The following is an 18,533-nucleotide window of genomic DNA, read 5'->3' on the forward strand; positions in this document are numbered from 1 at the left end:
TAGTAAAGAGAACATGCCTTATGTATTAACAGAGAAGCGAGAGAGAGAGAGAGAGAGAGAGAGAGAGAGAGAGAGAGAGAGAGAGAGAGAAAGTGCCGGGATGGTCATCTTGTCATGAACAGTTACATACACTGCACATACCACTGCACTATAGAGCTGTTTGGAATATATCGTGATGGTCGAACCCCTAACGGTTGTCGTTTGGCTTTTATCTCATTCATATACACATGCACCATTATTTGAGACCTCTGTGGGTCAAAATATTATCGCTCGAACCCAAACAACATACACTAAAACATTTCTCTAATGATACGGTCATGTGCTCAGGGGGAACTCTTTCTGGGAGACTGTATGGGATATTTACTTGTTGTGTGCTTGGGGGCGAACATCTGACAAATCAACAGACTGTTACGTTACATTCATAGATACCTCTTCCTGGAAGACTGTATAGGATATTTACTAGTTGTGTCAGGTGGCCGAACATCTAAGAAATCAACAGACAGTTACCTCCCCGTTCATAGATACCTGGAAGACTATAGGATATTTACTTGTTTCAGGTGGCCGAACATCTAACAAATCAACAGACAGTTACCTCCCCGTTCATAGATACCTCTTCCTGGAAGACTGTATGGGATATTTACTTGTTGTGTCAGGTGGCCGAACATCTAACAAATCAACAGACAGTTACCTCCCCGTTCATAGATACCTCTTCCTGGAAGACTGTATAGGATATTTACTTGTTGTGTCATGTGGCCGAACATCTAATAAATCAACAGACAGTTACCTCCCCGTTCATAGATACCTCTTCCTGGAAGACTGTATGGGATATTTACTTGTTGTGTCATGTGGCCGAACATCTAACAAATCAACAGACAGTTACCTCCCCGTTCATAGATACCTCTTCCTGGAAGACTGTATAGGATATTTACTTGTTGTGTCATGTGGCCGAACATCTAACAAATAAATAGTTACCTCCTCGTTAATAGATACCTGGAAGACGGTATAGGATATTTACTTGTTGTGTCAGGTGGCCGAACATCTAACAAGTCAACAGACAGCTACCTCCCCATTCATAGATACCTCTTCCTGGAAGACTGTATGGGATATTTACTTGTTATGTCATGTGGCCGAACATCTAACAAATCAACAGACAGTTACCTCCCCATTCATATATACCTCTTCCTGGAAGACTGTATAGGATATTTACTTGTTGTGTCATGTGGCCGAACATCTAACAAATCAACAGACAGCTACCTCCCCATTCATAGATACCTCTTCCTGGAAGACTGTATGGGATATTTACTTGTTGTGTCATGTGGCCGAACATCTAACAAATCAACAGACAGTTACCTCCCCATTCATATATACCTCTTCCTGGAAGACTGTATAGGATATTTACTTGTTGTGTCATGTGGCCGAACATCTAACAAATCAACAGACAGTTACCTCCCCATTCATATATACCTCTTCCTGGAAGACTGTATAGGATATTTACTTGTTGTGTCATGTGGCCGAACATCTAACAAATCAACAGACAGTTACCTCCCCATTCATATATACCTCTTCCTGGAAGACTGTATAGGATATTTACTTGTTGTGTCATGTGGCCGAACATCTAACAAATCAACAGACAGTTACCTCCCCATTCATATATACCTCTTCCTGGAAGACTGTATGGGATATTTACTTGTTGTGTCAGGTGGCCGAACATCTAACAAATCAATAGTTACCTCCTCGTTAATAGATACCTGGAAGACTGTATAGGATATTTACTTGTTGTGTCATGTGGCCGAACATCTAACAAATCAACAGACAGTTACCTCCCCATTCATAGATACCTCTTCCTGGAAGACTGTATAGGATATTTACTTGTTGTGTCATGTGGCCGAACATCTAACAAATCAACAGACAGTTACCTCCCCATTCATATATACCTCTTCCTGGAAGACTGTATAGGATATTTACTTGTTGTGTCAGGTGGCCGAACATCTAACAAATCAACAGACAGTTACCTCCCCGTTCATAGATACCTGGAAGACTATAGGATATTTACTTGTTGTGTCAGGTGGCCGAACATCTAACAAATCAACAGACAGTTACCTCCCCGTTCATAGATACCTGGAAGACTATAGGATATTTACTTGTTTCAGGTGGCCGAACATCTAACAAATCAACAGACAGTTACCTCCCCGTTCATAGATACCTCTTCCTGGAAGACTGTATAGGATATTTACTTGTTGTGTCAGGTGGCCGAACATCTAACAAATCAATAGTTACCTCCTCGTTAATAGATACCTGGAAGACTGTATAGGATATTTACTTGTTGTGTCAGGTGGCCGAACATCTAACAAGTCAACAGACAGTTACCTCCCCATTCATATATACCTCTTCCTGGAAGACTGTATAGGATATTTACTTGTTGTGTCAGGTGGCCGAACATCTAACAAATCAATAGTTACCTCCTCGTTAATAGATACCTGGAAGACTGTATAGGATATTTACTAGTTGTGTCTGGTGGCCGAACATATAATAAATCAACAGACAGTTACCTCCCCATTCATATACACCTCTTCCTGGAAGACTGTATAGGATATTTACTAGTTATGTCAGGTGGCCGAACATCTAACAAATCAACAGACAGTTACCTCCCCATTCATATATACCTCTTCCTGGAAGACTGTATAGGATATTTACTTGTTGTGTCAGGTGGCCGAACATCTAACAAATCAACAGACAGTTACCTCCCCGTTCATAGATACCTCTTCCTGGAAGACTGTATAGGATATTTACTTGTTGTGTCAGGTGGCCGAACATCTAACAAATAAATAGTTACCTCCTCGTTAATAGATACCTGGAAGACTGTATGGGATATTTTCTTGTTGTGTCAGGTGGCCGAACATCTAATAAATCAACAGACAGCTACCTCCCAGTTTCTAGATACGTCTTCCTGGAAGACTGTATAGGATATTTACTAGTTGTGTCTGGTGGCCGAACATATAATAAATCAACAGACAGTTACCTTCCCGTTCATAGATACCTGGAAGACTGTATGAACTATTTATGAATTATGTCTGCTGACTGTACACTCACGTCAGCATACAGTCACGTTCAGGTATGTGTCGCTGTGAAATCTGATGTTTGCATATACCCTCGCAAAACTAGTATTGATTTCATGTAAGAGACGTGTCAATGTTTACTTAACATTTGTCACTAGGGAACATACATGTCCATATCAGCTCCCCTGCAGCTTATAGTGGTTCACTCGCTGGGCTACAGATACGAATGTTGTGTTTATGATCAACGGAAAAGTAAAGAAAACATTGTGCTTTCGTTAAATCGTCTTCTTTGGAATCCTAGAAGGGACATTGTCACGTTGTCGCGCAGTGTCAGACTTTTGTTTACATAATAGAAATGTCCTATTGTCGAATTGGTTAATTTTGCTTCTTTTTGATTGTTTTTTGAGAGACCGACAACACGACAGTGCCTTTTCTAGGATTCCATAGTCTTGAAATGTAAAGATATACCTCCAGCGGAATATTACTATATCACCAGAAACCTTATAAACAAAGAAACGCAAGGATGATGAAAGTGTGAGATAATTATGCTTCCAAGTCGGGTGGTGGGAGAGTGGTAATGTGGTGTGGCATTCCAGGCACATTTCTGATGATATAGACTGGAAAGTAGAAACTATTCTGTATCAAGTACTGACTTCTATACTTGCATAATTGGTATACCTAGGATTGACTTACATGCCTCTCGTCTTAACCACCCGATAGAACTGCCTTGTCACAGTTGTGAAAATTCACGCTGTGCAATTGTTTGAAGCATAACTGATTCCGGTCAGATACGTTCGAAAAGAAATGTGTGTTGTCACTCTGTTGAGGGTGTACGTAATCTAACCAGAAACATTCGTAGGAGTGAAACAGCTTTGTTTATTACAACCCAAAAAACAATCATAGGGTTTCCAAGGACACCATAGCCAGATTGGTGGAAACAATACTGAATGCAAACGAGATTTCCCTTGAAGGTGGATTTTGATTTTAAATTATACGGGATAATAACATCCTTCACCTGAGATCCTACTTAGCTGCTGGAAGAATTAAAATGGTCTGACGTTGGAGATGTATAAGCTTTACCACCTTCATTTGAGAGAAATGTTGCAGAGATTTTTTTCCCAGTGGATGTACTTCTTTCGCCTGTTCGAAAGGCTTTCCATGGCTGAATCCTACAGATACGATTAGGGTTTTGAAGAGGTTCAAAGCCGCACTCTAAATCTACACTTACATTCAATGAAGAGAATGGAAAAGTCATTAAATCACAGTTATCATTAACGGATTAACTGTAATCAGATTTGATGTACACAAACGCGAATATGTATCCAGAAAACGTCACTATACACTATGGTGCAAATACTAAGTATTGTATAGCTCTTGGTATTCGTGTTGGTTTAACAGCTATATTGGCGTAACAAGATTTGTGCAATACATACTATCATCACAGTGATAACATTAAAAAAGCTTCTTCATTGCCAAATGTGTTCTTACAATTCGACAATTCGGTTCCCATCTAGAGCTGGGGACATTAGGACGAAACCCAACTGAGACACATCAAATACTTCAAGACGGTCGGTCAGTCTTCTTTGTTCACTTAATGCCAAGGCAAGGCAACAAGTGTCATCTTTTTGTATTGTATGCCATAACACCGAAATTCCACACTCCGGCCAAGCCATCACGATAAAGCAAACGCGTTTATTTCCCTGACTGTGGTCTGTATAAGAGTACAGTAAATTTCAGCTTTAACATGCAAACATATTTTCGCGGTACACTATAGCAACAACTTAGCAGCAAAGATTCAATGACTCCATCATCTGAAAATGACAAAACTCTGAATGGTAAAGTGAGCCCAAGTACATTTCTGTGAAAGCAATAACACACAATCAAATCTGGACATAGGGTTGGTTAGATTGCAGCGCCTAACCCGACTGATCATAATCTTAATCCATATCTTTTCAGTAGCCATTAGTTAAACCATTATTTTCTCATAGTGGTGTATGACAGTATTAAGAAAGTGTATAATACTGCGTCATGTGGTACGGAATTAAAGAACAGACTTTAAAGGTCACATGCAACCAAAAAATCAAAAATAATTAAAACACAATTATCACTTATTCATGATATATAATATACAATGCTGCTTGTAAGAAAATAAATACACACAATTATAAGCGTACAATCACGATTCGAAAGTGCAATATTTTGGTACTTGGGCTTACTTACTTCCCTCGGGAGACCGAACCCAGTCATAGCGGGTGGGTGTGCGCTCAAGTGTAACGACGGCTTCCGATTGGCTGGTTCATTTGCTAATACGCTGAGGGCTCATTGTGTGTTCAGAAAGATGATCTGTTTGATAGGCATATTAGAAGTATGGGTCACAAGAAAGTAAGATTCTTTATGGATAACAACTTCTTTTATTGTATTTGATGCGTCGTTTCAGTATGGATTCATATATCGTTGTCAAACAAAATCATATACACTAGGAGAAGTTGTTATCCATAAAGAATGTATATAGAGATGTTGTGTTTTGTAAATACGTTGTCTGAATATGGGTTCGAGCCAGTCAAAAATCATATCTCAGTAGAGATGGTGAACTACTACGTGGCAGGAAACTGTCATTCGTCCAAGCACAAAGCAGGACTTGAAACTGACAAGAGTTTGCACCAGTTCCTGTCAGATCCAGTCATCCGGGAAAAATGGATGTAGTTTGTCTGCAAACCAGACATAAAAAGATGTCATGTGTGCAAGTATCAAACCTGCCTAATTACATAACCTGGCGGGGACAGGACCGGGGTGCACGAATCATAACTCAGTTTATTTTGTTTTTGGCGTATTAACCTTTAAAGAATTAAATACATGGACTTTCTGTCCCGTACTTTCTTGTCGTACAGTGAATGAGTGATTGAGTTTAGTTTTACGCCACACTCAGCAAAATTCCAGCTGTATGGCGGCCGCCTGTACATAATCGAGTCTGGACCAGTCAAAGTCAGCAAGCCTGACCACCCGATCCTGTCAGTCGCCTCTTAACACAAGAATAGTCGCCTTTAGTGGCAAACATTCTTGTCATACTAACAACGAACCACTCATCTATATCACAATAAACACAAAGAAATTCTTGAAATGTGAGGATATTTATTTCATGAACACAATTGTGTCTCATTAAGTGTGTACAGACAATAAAACAATATATCAATAGTTCTTACTGTACATCATACATAAACAATATGCCATTTGAAATATTAAGAGGCATGATTGTTTCGCCTTTTTTTCTTTTTTAACAAACGTCCCCTAGTTTGTGACTTTATAAGAGAATTTCCTATTACCAAACAATAAAGGGTCTTTTTAAACTACAGAACTGATTGTCTATAGGCACTACATGGTATCTGCATGACATGCTATTCAATTTTTACCTATGAAAAACCTCAAAACATGGTCTGTGCTCCAGACATATTAAAAACGTAAGTGAAGCCATTTATATATTTACAAGACAAATCAGGTTAAAGCAGAATTGATTGTACTATTCCTTCACTATCAAGCATATGGATTTACTGACATTATGCCATTGTGTGAAAAAGTGAGCATATCCTGCCCCAGCAGTTGGACCCATAACAAACGCATGAACAAGTAAGTTAATTCTTTCAAGAATGTGAAAATACTGTACAAGTAAAAGTGGGATTGCATCATTGATATCTCAAACTTGTAAAAATCCCCATGTCTTTCACAACACATTTTAAAAGTTTTTCCATGGCCTTAAATGTTGTGACCTTTATCAAAACTAAGACAGGTAAAACATGTAGACAAAGCAGAAAAGTAATAAACTGGTTCATGGTAACAAAATAACCTTTGAGATGATTGTGTCCTTGGAACATGCAGTCAGTACACTAAAAATTATCTATTTTTAATACAAATACAATTTGAACTTCCATAACCAACCACACAATAAACACTGGCAGTGGCTGAAGCCATTCAACGTTTGTAATACAAAACAACAATTATTTAGATAAAATATATATTTTGATTCAGTTTTAAATGCAATGAAACTATGACCATTCTGGTAAATATATCATTTATAATGACCATACTGGTAAATATATCATTTACAATGACCATACCAGTAAATATAATATTTACAATGACCATACTGGTAAGTATATCATTTATAGTCAAGTAAGGGGAGTGGAGGTGAGGTGCACTGAACTAGTGGTTATTTGGTAGTGCCAGTCCACCAGTGATGTGAACTGGTTGCAATCACACAACTAATAATTGGTTCATTACCAGCAAGCAATCACCAAAAAATTTGTTAGCTTCATTTTTCCGATTTTCCTATTCAGGTTGTTAATGTGGATAAGAACTTCTGTGGTCTTTTTTAACTTTAATTAGAAACTGTGAAAATTGTATTTGAGAATTTCACATATATCCTTCGTCAAGTGTTTCAAACACTACAGCATAAGATCAAAAATCATCTATGTTCAGATATGAGGAAATGATGTAATTGCTTGGTAGTTAGGTCACTGCGACCAATGTTTGAAAATATGAATTGATGGGAACACCACTACAGCCTACTGCGATATCAAGTAACTAGTTCCACAAGGCTACTCTTCACAGACAACATAGCGAACCAGACCTTTTTCTATCCTGTTCATGGCCATTTTCATAAATATTATGCATGTAGTATTGACAAAGACAGAACCATTGACATTCCACCAAGCCAGCAAATGGTGAATTCATTAGAACCCAGAGATGGCCAGTTGAATAACAAGTGATACAACTAATATTCAAATATACAGATGTAACAAAGTCCAAGTGTTCTAATATATCTTATTAATCATAACAGTAAATAAGCATTTATAAAGAGCTCAATCAACATCTCAAAGGTTACTCAATGACCAACACAACCATTGGTTTCATCAACTCTTCTAAGCGTATTCAAATCCCTACAACACCTCTATGAAGATAATATATTAAGAAAGAAAAATACGGGATTGCACAACATTTCAGATTTTAATCATGTCCATCATAACAGATTTGATTCACAGTTTTCACTTTAAAAAAAGAGAGTCAGCATGGAGCTCAAGTATGTCCACCACACGCTCTGGCAACTGTCAGGCATCACCTGGGCAAACTTCAAATCAAGTTACAAATGTAGGTTGTTTAGATATTATTCTCGAAGACAGATGCAATCACTTATTATTTTTCCTTCAGTATATAAAACAAGCCGTTCCGATGAAAGATTTTGCAATCATATTGCCATTCCATCATATCAAGGGCAGCTGCCCAACAGAGGAAAGTCTTCGAGAAGTTTTTAGGCATTTGGTTTGGTTAAATATTCATAAATTCTCAGTAATCAAGCTTGCCCAATTCACATATACATCAATGTACTCAGTTTAGATATGATATGCAGATCATACTTGTTCTGAGATTTGTGCAACAAAACATTCTGCCATTGATAATAGGATTATCTGCCCTGTTGATGATTTTTTAGGTTTAGAAACAAAAAAAAAAGTATGTCATGCTATCAGGGCTGAGCAATTGTCAAAATGATACCAAAAGATTAGCTTTCAGGGTAAGAATAAAAATTTTCACATGCACTATTAAGAATTTGTTCTAGGCTGGGGAGGAAAAAATGTTACTTAGTTCACTTGATCTTATGTACAACTTTTTGGTCCTGTAAACCACTCAATATTTAACATGATAATATACACATGGAAAAATGCATTGCAACACCTATGACTTTTACATTCCACACAGACATTTATCGTCAAAGCAGAATTATCTTTGCTGATGAGTTGATGATCAGAGGAAAACCAGAAAACACCAGCAAAGCAATGACATTACCGAATATCAGCAATGCAATGGTTGCTTCTATATATAAACTACAGGTTTTCACTCTTTTTGTCTCATTCCTTGAGGGTACGTTTATCCAACAGGAAGTTAAATTAAGATTTGGATAAGACTCTTTGCTATGGTTGATGCTAACATACTGATGCTACTATGTTTTCTGTGTGTGATTATAAGGTAACCATGACAATGATCTGGAATCATTAAGGAGTTCCATACAGTCACAAAGAATTGTGAGCATATGAAACCAAAGATGTGTATAACAAATATACATTTAAAATGAAATGGTATGACGTATACCTGATGTGTACCTTTACAGGGTAGCAGGGACTAGCTGATGTTAAAACAATGAGTATTCTTGCCATCCTGCTTTGACAACAGATGGAAATGAATGTGAAAACAAGACATACCTACATGTGACAAAATTCATAATGTGCCTTGTAAATGTTAAAAAAACAGAGATGGCATCATGAAGTTAAGATATTAAGTAACAGCATGGCAAATATTTAAGTGTTAAAATTTAAGTTACAACAAATGATAAAATTAATACTATGAAATCCAACAAATCTGAATTAGACCTATTGAGCAATAATGCAGAACATATAAATTGTAGTAATTTATAATATAGACTGATGCCAGTAATCCTCAAAGGCCATGACAATTCACAACAAAACATTTTTAAATACAACTGTAACTGTTATTTGCCACAATGCTCCATTATCGTTCAATCAGACAAGGTAAAACAATAACAATCTTTCAAATTAAAGTATCTTGTAACCTTGTGAATAATTCTTGTCAAATGCATTGTGTATATATAGTATTCCCAGAAATTATTGAGAATCATGTTGCGTCATGTAACTCATTACGTTTATTAACTTCTGGCGTTCTACTTACATAAACATGTTAAAACATCATCCTTTTACAGTCTCAGTCTTCTTTTAGTACTTTGTTAGACCTCCTCGCTCAGCAATGCATGCCTGAATACGCCTAGGCACACTACCCATCAAAGTTTGTAGGTAATCGTGTGACAGGGTATCCCAATATTGGACCACCTCGGCCTTCATATCTTCAATATTTCTCAGTCCCTTTTGGTTTATTATGTCCTTCATGACTCCCCACACATTCTCAATTGGGTTTAGGTCTGGGCTGTAACTGGGCCAGTCTAAAACGTGAACATTTTCGCCCGACAACCACTGTTTTGTGTAGCGCGCAGTGAGTTTTGGGTCATTATCATGCTGGAAAATCCAATCATCTTCATACAATGTTTGTGCTGTCGGAAGAAGGTGACCATTTAGAATGTCAACGTATCTCTCTTTTGTCAAGTTTCCTGTGAAAACACACAATGGCGTCACTCCGCGAGCCGATATGCCACCCCACATGTGAAACTTCGGGCTATGTTTTGGTCGCTGGTAGATAGGTTTGACAGTATCTTTGGTCCAAATTTTCACACAATTAGGGAAAAGCCAAACAGAACTTTCATCCCAAAAGAAAACATTATCCCAATCTTTGTTTTCATGAGCCCGACACCAGTTTAAACGTTTTTCCTTTTGTGCATCTTTCATCAACGGCGAGGGAATTCCACGTTTTTTCACCCAATTAAGTCTCTGTAATTCCTGCCTAACTGTTCCATTGCATACCTGAGGACTTCCTCTGCTAATCATTTCATTTCTGATGTTCTCAACACTTTTCAATTTGCCAGTACTCACAATCTGCCCAAGTCTTCGGCGATCCACAAAACTGAATTTCCTAGGCCGACCTGCCCCTGCTTTGTGCTCTATCCCGGTTCCTGTTTGAATATTCTTCAAAGTTCTGTATACTGTAGACAGAGGAATACCATGTCTACAAGCTAACGCTTTAGCATCAGCCTCATCCCTTTCAAAATCATCTAGAATGAGCTTTCTTTTCTCTCTTGCTGTAAATTCTGCCATGTCAACACAGGAAGCCGTCTGCTCAGACAAGGGAGATAACTCTTGACGTAATGAGCTGCCTTCTAAGCCTTCAAGAGTTGTCTCCCTTATTTAGTATGCTTAGTGCATAGTGAAAGCCCTTTTTCCAATCTTAGCATCATTAGAAAAAAAACAAAGATTTTCTCAATAATTTCTGGGAACACTGTATATGTTACAGTCAGTCTGTGAAATGAGTCATTTCATGAAATGACTAAAAATTTCAGTCATTTCGTGAAATGATTCAGAGGGCCAGCCACTTAGCATCATTTTGTGTAACAACAATCAATATGCTTCAGCCATTTCATGATATTTCATTTCGTCAATATCTGGTGGACAGTTGTTTGTGAGGTGTGGTTGCTCTGAACTCACCAAGTCTCAAACAAACAGGTGTAAAAGCCAAACTGAAGTGCAACAGTCACTGCCACTATAGTTTTAACCGCTAGTGACAATAAGTGGTGTTGAAATTGTGATCCACTCTTGTAGACTAAGTTTTAAAGTGAAATTTCATGAAATGACTGAAGCATATTACACAAAATGACGCTAAATGGCTGACCCTGTTATTCGTTTCACAAATTGACTGAAATGTTTAGTCATTTCACCACGAAATGAATGATTTACAATCTGACTGTAGCATGTTTATATCATTTGGGCATGAGGTTGAGAAGCCTTCTTAGAGGTAAGAACACTGATAAACATTGTAAATACTCTAACTCAGCAAAACCAACTGCCACAGGCAACTTTATGCCAAATAATATTAAGCTCCACAATTAATTTTTGTTATCAATTGTTAACATCAAATAACTAAACCATGTATATAACTGTGCCCAAACTAGGTGTCCCCGATTCTTGTATTCCATACTAGGTTCTAGCTGCACATTTTATTCAGGTAAAATACATTATAAACAACATAGCAGTTCAACATTTAAAAAAGCCTGCGAAAGACAGTACTAAATCGCTTGTGTTAGCTTCCTTAACTGTACAACTATTTTGTCCTCATGAATAACTTATGCAAGACCTCCAAAATCTGCAAACGTCAGATCTCATAGCTGTTGAATTGTCTATGGTAAATCCCATAAGGGTTGAATTATCTCCATTAGCACAAGTAACTAACGTAATGGTTCGTACAGCATTAAAAGACTGACATTTAAGGCATTTCCAAGGCTTTTTTCATGGCTTTTCTGGCCTGAATAAGACAAGCAATTATATAAGTAAATCTAATGAAAATAATAACAAACAAATCTTCTGAGCACTGTTATGTTTAATCTGTGTGCTTTACCAATGGTAGTACACAAAGATTTCTAAATGTAATTCCAAGGGAAGTAACTCCAAACTTGTATTACATCTGACAAACGCAAAGCAAAAAACAAATGCTACAACCCTGGGCAGCAAAAGTCAAGGTTTTTTCCAGAATTTTAAGTTGTCTGTGAGGCTTTTTAAGGCAAAAATAGATTTGAAAGGCATATAAAGGCCAGAGTCCTGGCTATTTTAAGATTGTACGAACCCTGGAATTGTTTAGGTTTGATCCCATAAATTATTTTTCAGCTTTTGATAAACAGATTATGCCAGATCCAAAAACTGATGAAATAATTATGCAACTTCCCCACTACTGCTGACTTCCTTATTTCCGACACCACATTTGTTTAATTATATATGGCAGATCGAAACTGTTGATATACTTAGTTCAGATCTAAAATCTAGATAATTTCTTATATTCAACCCCATAAGAGTTTTAAGTACTTATCTGAAATTTCAAAACTGTAGAGTAATTTATGGTAGATACCAAAACTGTTTACATACTAATGCCAGATCCAAAAACTGCTGAATTTCTTCAGTCAGATCCAGAGATGTCAGAGATTTCAAAACTTCCCTTCTTGAGCAATAAAGTATTATTATTATTATTATTAACAGCTGAATTAATCCAATTACAGAGATGCCAACCTTTACCATTTTATCGTGCTCCCTACGAATATTAGTCTCAGACTTGGCTAATACGATTACACTAGAAATTTTACAAAATTTGGAGACAATTCATTACAATGCAGATCTAAATACAAAAGAGATATTTTTGTCAATTAAATACATTTTCATTAAAAATCAGCATGAAGAGAGAACACTTTAACCACAAGGCTACCCTGTCGTCCCATGAGGGGGTTTTATCACTGAAATTTTATGCAAGAAAATACATCCATATAATATTTGTTTGTTTCATGTTGACAGTTACAAAAATCAAATGACTGCATAATTTTTGTGATTCATAGCCTCAGTTGACCAAAGTGACAGCCTCTGATTGTTTCAGTGTGTTGGATATATGTACACATGATACAATTCTGAATTATTTTGATTTTAGGTGCTACCAAAACTTGCGTCATGTAACTAAATGAAACCCTTCAACAGAGTACAAAACTTTAGGAATTAAAAAGTTAGGTAACAGTCGGAGCTGTAGTTCAGAGAAAAATATTTGTCTTATGTCTTACACTACAGGCAAAGCAATTGAATAGCAATCTAGTGGTTAATAGTATGATCAACAACCCATGTTGTGTGGGAATGATGCCAAGTAACCATGCCACCAAATACTCGTTTCAGATGACTCACATCAAGCATGAGGTACTAGGGGGCGTATTCTCACAGGAACCTGCATGTTCTTTACAAGTAGACTCAATGTACTGCAATTAGATAATGAAGACTTCTGATTTGTCCATGAGATGCATAAACAGTTATTCATGCCATGATCGAATGAAGACTGATACCAGTCATAAAATATATATAAATGCTCACAGTAAAGTTCATCTTTTTGCATAGGAAGACGGTAATGTTTGAAAACGTTTCAATATAGTTCATTCATTCATTCATTCATTCATTCATTCATTCGTTCTTAAACTCACCTGGCACACTATGTTACTACAATGACAATGACATGTAAATCATTCTCAAAATAATATTATGTTAAAATTCTTTGATCAAACTATTTGTGGCAGTAAAAATATTCCAGCTTCTTAAAAATATCAAGAGATTTTTTCCTCATTAAGTATAGATGACACATGGATGAGTTTCCAAAAATACTCTCAAAATTATTAAAATCTAAATATTTTAGATATTTAAATACTTACCTTACCATAGGTCTTATGCATATTACCTCAAGCTTCGCTAGTAGAGATCAGACAGACGTTGATTCGCCATTCCCTGAATGGCTACCTCGTATAATCTACGGATGTAGTCACGGAAGTGACGTGATCTCCCTACTCGCGGGAAAGCGAGCCATCCCAAAATTCACTTTTACTGGCAGCAGGAAAGAAAGGTCCGATGAGTCCAAAGTGGGGAGGAGCATCCAGCGTTGGGAGGGAGTCACCGCCCTATGGTAAGGTAAGTATTTAAATATCTAAAATATTTAGATTTTAATAAATTTTTTAACTTACCTTACCATAGGTCTTATGCATATGGCTTCGACAGAGAGGACGGTGGTGTGGACTCCGGAGGACCTTCACATCTTCAGCAGACCAAGCACATGCACAGGAGACCCGGGAGACCAATGCCAACGTCACAGGGCAAACCTGGAAACAGGACAAAGGATAACCCAAGGGAACTCCAAAGAGAAACCGACGCACCCAGAGGGTGAGGTTAATCTTAAGACCAAAGGTAAGAACAACACAATTACCTAATGGGCGGAAGGCTGGGTGAGTTGCTGTGCAACCACCAACGGGCCAAAAGACTGAAGCCCCTCCATGTCCTCGACAGCCAAGTCCCTCAGGTAGTGTGAGGCAAAAACGGTGGACGACTTCCAAAAACAACCCTCCATAATCCGTGGCACCGTACAGTTCCTGTGGAGGGCCATAGTGGACGCCAGGGCTCTAATTTCATGGGGGTTGTTCGCCGTCGGATGGGGGAGTTTCTTGGCATCGTACGCCGCCAGGATAGTCGCACGAAGCCACAGAGCAATAGTGTTTCTATTAACTTCCCCCTTGCACGATGAAGAAAAAGGGATAAACAGTCTCTTTCGGGAATGTCTCTTCAAGGCAGACCTCTGGATGTAATATCTAAGGGCCCTGACTGGACACAGGAACTCCTCCTCCGTATCATGTCGTCCGAGGATGGTCGATAAAGGCGGGATGGAGAACCGTCTATCTGGTTGCCCGGGAAGCTGATTCTTGGCAATGAAGTCCCACAGCAATCCCAAGTGGACTCGACCATGCCTAGCTTGTTCAAAACGCACTTGTGTGACATCCAGGGCATGAATCTCACTAACTCTAGCTGCCGTAGCTAGGGCAAGTAAGAAGACCGTCTTCCTGGACAACAGCTCGAAGGAAGCATCCTCTAGGGGCTCATATGGGGAGCCTCTCAAGTGTTGCAAAACAACATTCAGATCCCAAGCTGGAGGGCGGAACTTGACCTTCTGGTCCTCCAACTTGAACGCCTTCAGCAGGGCAACCAGTTCTGGAACTTTAGAAATCTGACGATCCGTCTTGACCGCCAAGACGGAGTTCAATGCTGACAAGTAGGTACCCAACGTACTCCCTTTGAGATGCTTGGAATTACATAGAAACATCAAAAAATTCGCCACGAACTGTGGGGAAGCTGTCATGGGATCCTGTGATCTCTGAGCACAAAAGCTTTCAAATGAGCGCCACTTGTCATCATAGAGGGATCTGGTGGATGTCCGATGAGCTCGGGTTATGGCATTCGCCACATGCAAGGAATAGCCTTTCGCCCTTAATGCCTTCTGTAAATGGTCCAGCCGTGCAGATGGAATCTCAGCGGATCTGGATGGAGTTGTTGGCTGTGCGGATGACGAAGGAGGTGTGGCCAATCTGGAAGCTGAACCGGATCTCCGCTGACGAGGCGTCGCAGATCGGGGAACCACGGTCTGGCTGGCCACCAGGGCGCGACCAAAAGCAGTCTCAGGTTCTGTGTCTGCTTGATCTTGCCAATCACTTCTGGGAGAAGAACGGGTGGTGGAAAAGCGTACGCGTCTAGACCCTCCCACGACAGAGATAGAGCGTCGACTGCCCAAGCCTGTGGATCCGGTACGGGAGACACGTAAGTTGGTAGCTGATGGTTGAAGCTGGTGGCGAAGAGGTCCACCAAGGGTCTCCCGTGGCGAAGGCAAATCTGACGAAACACGTCTGGATGAAGCATCCATTCCGTCGGTGAAGGTCTGCCTGGGCGCGACAACGCGTCTGCCAGAATGTTCTTGCAGCCGGGTATGTGTCGAACCCTGATTGTGATCCTGTTGCTGTCTAGCAGATCTGCTAACACGAACATCTGGTCTAGAAGTTGCTTGGACCTGGTCGTGCCCTGATTCCGGATAACCCAGACGACTGTGGAGTTGTCCGACGCCACCAGGAGCTTGGTGTTGGACAAAATCGGTAGCCAGCGGCGAACTGCTAGAATGACGGCTTGCAATTCCAGGTTGTTGATGTGCCACAACCTTTCGGCGTCGGACCACAGCCCTGAGGTCGTTCGGCCCGCCAGATGGGCGCCCCACCCTAGTAGAGACGCATCCACGAACAACTCGTGGTCGTGACTGGAGTCTTCCAAACAGACGCCGACGCAGACATTCGATTCTACCATCCACCACCGGAGATACTGATGTAGATGTGGAGGTAGAAGAACCCGTGACTTGAGGTCGTTCATCTGGATGAATGGTGACAGAAACCTCTGTAAGGGCCGTAGCATAAGGCGCCCTCTGAGAGTAAGATCCTGCGCCGATGTCAAAAGACCCAACAGAGACTGCCACTCTCTGAGGGTCATGGGTTGAGAGAGACCTCGATCCGCAAACGCCAGAATCTTTAGCCATCGATCTGGAGGGACCCTGACAAGATTGTCTTTTGTTAAAAATAATCCCCCGATGAAGGTCAGTTCTTGAGTTGGTTCCAGATGTGACTTGTTGGTGTTGACCATCCAACCCAGTTGATGCAGCAGGCGGGTGGAGAAGTCCAAGTGTTTGCGTAGCAGTAGAGGACTGCCGTGGTTGAGAAGGCAGTCGTCTATGTATGGATCGAAGTCCACTCCCCTTAGATGAAGAAACCTGGTAACCGGAAGCGTGATGCGTGTGAAAAGCCACGGGGCCGTAGAAATGCCAAACGGAAGCACCCTCCACTGGTAATGTATTCCGTTGAAGACGAACCTCAGGTACTTCCTGTGACGCGGATGTATGGGAACATGTAGGTAAGCGTCCTGTAGGTCCAGACTGGCTAGCCAAGCCCCGGGAGACAATTTGGCTCGAATCTGCTCTAGGGACGTCATTCGGAAATGAGGAGGGTCGGCCAGATACTGTCTGTTAAAGACCGCCATGTTGTGAATCATGCGCATCTTGTCGGAATCTTTCTTTGGCACCAGGAAGATGGGTGAGTAGAACCCCGGGGAGCGGTGGGGTTCCAGCACTGTCTCTATGGCTCTCTTGGATAACAGAATGTCGATATTGGACTCTAGGAGAGCTAGTTGGTGTTGAGGATATATCCGCGACTGGGGAGTAGATGTCAGCGGTGGAGTCTCGACCAATGGTAGTTTGTAGCCGGACTTCAGAATCTTGCTTACAAACGGATCCTCTAGGAATGACCAGTTGGGCCAGAAGATCCCTAGTCTCCCACCTACTGGAGTCGGATGGACAGGTACGACTGGGGGTGGGAGGTCCCAGTCGGAGACATCCACGGCTTCAGCGACCAGAGTAGGGGCGCTTGCCTCTGCCTCGCCCTGGCATCGAGGGGGTGTCCCGGCTGCGCTCCTGGGGCTTCCGCTGAGTGTCATTATCCTTGGTGCGGCCCCGTCCCCTCCCAAAGGAGGAGCGGATGGATTCCCTCCTGGGAATATAGCGCTTCTTTCCACTTCCTCTGGCTCTGCCACGAAAGGCAGAACCAAGCGCCTCAAAGGTAGACAGCGCGACTTCAGTGTTCGTTAATTCCGCGTGCGACTTGTAAATATCTGGAATCTTGTCGGCGAACAGAAACTTGGAAGTGAAGGGAGCCCGAAGTAATTGGCGCTTAAATTCCTCCTGCCAATTACATGTATCCAGGAAGCCGGAGCGGCGAACCGAAGTTGTCATAGCCAACGCTGCACGTAAGTGACCGAGTAAGTCATGAAGAACTTTGCCCTGCCACTGGAAGATCGTCGTGAGATGATCCACCCTGGAGGCGTTGTCTTCTGATAGGTCTGCTGCAGCCGCTGAAGTAGCTGAGGCTAACGCCGAAATGGGTTTAAGCATACGCTTGAGTTCCGTGTCAATAGCTGCTAATTTGGAGTCCTGCACTTTATAAGCTGAGAGTGAAGAACTTGACAAGCGCTTGAGTGAGTCGTCCTGGGCTGCACCATTATCTGTGAAGTCTAGGCTGTGGATCTTGTAATCCGACTTCCTTGACTTAGACGCCTTGATCGTAGGATTCAGAGACAGCTTGGCAAAATCCTCGTCCAGGAGAGACACTGCCTCCGCCACCATAGGATGAGGTGGAATTAGTAGTTCCGGGGACAAACGGATGGACGCCGGATTATTAGGATCGACTGACGGAGAAGGACAGTCAGGTAGCCTGTCAGCAATCCACTCAAACACTGCCGATAGTGGTAGATAGGTGCCATCATCCTCGCCTACACCTGCCTCTTCTTCATAGTCAGGGCAGAAGTGTTGCTCCTCCAAATCTTCCCAAGAGACTGAAGTCGATTCCCGCCGCTGGGTGGAAGAGGTAGAAGGCGTCCGAGTAGAAGAATCCTT

At 40.8% G+C, this 18,533-nt stretch overlaps 1 protein-coding gene across 1 annotated transcript in view; it reads right to left on the reverse strand.

The window, feature by feature from the left end:
* The window catches only part of LOC137284830 (caspase-7-like), a 654,824-nt gene that overhangs the window by 540,506 nt on the left and 95,785 nt on the right, over positions 1–18,533 (reverse strand). The window lies entirely within an intron of this gene.

The sequence above is a fragment of the Haliotis asinina genome, chromosome 5, assembly GCF_037392515.1.
Source record: "Haliotis asinina isolate JCU_RB_2024 chromosome 5, JCU_Hal_asi_v2, whole genome shotgun sequence".
Lineage (NCBI taxonomy): Eukaryota > Metazoa > Mollusca > Gastropoda > Lepetellida > Haliotidae > Haliotis > Haliotis asinina.